This window comes from Fundulus heteroclitus, chromosome 9 (genome assembly GCF_011125445.2).
Source record: "Fundulus heteroclitus isolate FHET01 chromosome 9, MU-UCD_Fhet_4.1, whole genome shotgun sequence".
Lineage (NCBI taxonomy): Eukaryota > Metazoa > Chordata > Actinopteri > Cyprinodontiformes > Fundulidae > Fundulus > Fundulus heteroclitus.
Genome location: NC_046369.1, coordinates 11645423 through 11647794, shown reverse-complemented (window position 1 = coordinate 11647794; position 2372 = coordinate 11645423). Strand labels below are relative to the sequence as shown.

The window sequence follows — 2372 nt, the reverse complement described above, 5'->3', positions numbered from 1 at the left end:
TTGCCTCATCTGTTTCTCTCCTTTTTTTCTTCTTTTACCTTCCGTTTCAGTGCCAATTGAACATGAAATAGTCCCAGCATATCTAATAAAGCATCTTGCATATACGTACCTTAACCTGGCATTCCTGTGTCACACTCTCAGGTCTGGTTGCAGGTTTTGATTTCTCTCTTCCTCCTCTGCAGGGCGTGACAGGCAGGTGCACCACCTCACCACTGATAGCGTACCGCAAGCGAGCTATTTTTAGAAACGTAACGTCACAATGACGTCACATCACGTGGTACGCAGAAGGGCAAACTTGCATAGTCCGCTGCTGTTTCGCTGTAAAAGAGATGTGCGTTAGCCTAGGTTTTACTCGTCAAAACAACTGCTTTTTCCAAATCTAAGACCATGGTTTTTAAATATTGTTGCTATTGAACGTGCAACAGCGACTGGAGGTACGCTCATCGGCCGCATATGAAGGTGTCATGATTTCGGCACTGTTGCCTGGTCTGATCTCTCATGTCACACACCTGTTCTAGCTCCGCCCGTTCCTCATCACTTCAGATCTGTTCCACCTGCTCTCACTAGTATATAACCAGCTCTAAGACCAGGCAACAGTGCCAGTTTATTTCGATCCAAGTGTGAGACTCATTCCAGCGTTTATAATTGTGATTCCTGATCCTGACCTGTTTTGCCTTTCGACCTCCGAGCCTGCTTACTCCTGTCTGATTCTGTTTGCCCGATCTGACCTCTGCCTGTCCTGACTACCCGCTGGATCTCTGCCCTGTGTACCGAACCTGGAACCGTGACCCGACTCCGTCCTGGATTTTCCTTCGGTACCTCACTGGCTCTCTGATCTCCTGGCTCCGACCTTCGACCACGTCCCCGACTTCGGCTTCGCTCTACGGCTCATCCTGCTCACGTTTGCTCTCACGGTTCTGATCTCCTGCCTGTCCTCCGACCACCGAAACACCTGCTGCTGGGACTTCATGAGCAGCAACCGCCGCAGCGAATTGACGACCCGTCTGCTGGGACCCACTGGGACTGAACTGAACATTAAGACCAGGTTAGTGACCGACACGTTTGTGTACAAACACCTTCAGATAAGCGTGGTCACTAACCTGCCGTCTCCTTCTGCAGAGGATCCCGCTGTAGACGCTGACGCCTCCCGCTCCGCACCTGATCTTAATAAACTGTTAAACTTGAACGGTTTGTCTGCTTTGAATTCTGGGTCCACCTGTTCTGAGCCTAACAGAAGGATGTTTTCTATATTACTTTCCCGAAATGCAAGAGTGCCAAGGAGAAATGTGTGCGCTGGGTACACCGGTGCGGTCGGCCTACACAACAGTTCTACCCGGAAAAAGTTACCAAATTCACCTACATATGTAGCAAGCATTTTGTCGGAGGAAAGGGCCCAACCGAAGAACATCCTGACCCAATTCCAGCGACATCAAGTAGTGAACAGGTAAGAGTATTTTGGTGGCCGACATGTTAATAATGAAGCGCCTGCTACCATGATAGCTTATATGCTATCAGCAGGCGCTAACATGATACCCTGCTACCAGGATAGCCTACTCAAAAACATTTCAAATAAACATTAAACATATACCGATTCCTGGACGGTGATTACAAACAAACAAAACGGCCGACGACGCCATGACCGCCGCTTGCAGGAAAAAAAAAACAAAGCTTACCGTTTGATCAACTCGGCCCGTTTTCTGGTCTTTTTAAGCCCTCGACACTCAAGTCATCGTTTGAGCTGAAGGTTGGTGTGTTCTTCGACAGTGCGACCAGTAAACCGTGCGCCTGGGACATCGTCTTGGGAAAGTTTAATGGCTGCGAAGTCGGTCATATCGCTGGTTCTGTTGTGCGTGTAATAGCTGGTTGCTACGGGCGTTCTCTACCTGTATGCCTTACCTAAGCGGCAAAAGGGGCGTTGCTCTTGAGACGGTGACGTCACGTGAGCGGTACGCTATTGGAGCCCTTCATAAGGAGCTGAAACCAGCAGGAGGGTGTCAGTTCTTTTCTTCGCTTCCAGCAAGGTACTTGACCAACCTAACTCTCTTGAGCTTGTTAAAATCCTAGCCTGGACCTTACTCCGTGTACCTGTTTTTTCCTCTCCTAGAAACCTAAACTCCAGCCAAAGAGACTCCAAGCCGGACATCCAAGAATCAGAAAAAACCTTTGGATCATTTATCTGGTTAAGTCCACCTGCCTGAGCTCACCTGCCTGTCCACCCTCCTATGCCATCATACTTGAGAGAACTTGCTGGACCTGCACCTTAAGCCTGGACCCTGGACACCACCTTTCCAGGACTAAACCAAGCCCCGACCTCTGTGAGTCATACCCCCCCCCTCCCAGTATTCTTGTCGGCACCTTCCCTTGCTCACCAG

General features: G+C 49.5%; 1 long non-coding RNA gene across 1 annotated transcript; it reads right to left on the bottom strand.

Moving 5' to 3' along the window:
- Window positions 1-1249: 1249 nt before the first annotated feature.
- Window positions 1250-1390, bottom strand: LOC118564083. Its single transcript, XR_004931620.1, has 2 exons — window positions 1357-1390; window positions 1250-1316 (listed from the first exon to the last, which is right to left on the bottom strand). It is a non-coding gene; the product is annotated as an uncharacterized LOC118564083 (long non-coding RNA).
- Between the last annotated feature and the right edge of the window lie 982 nt (window positions 1391-2372).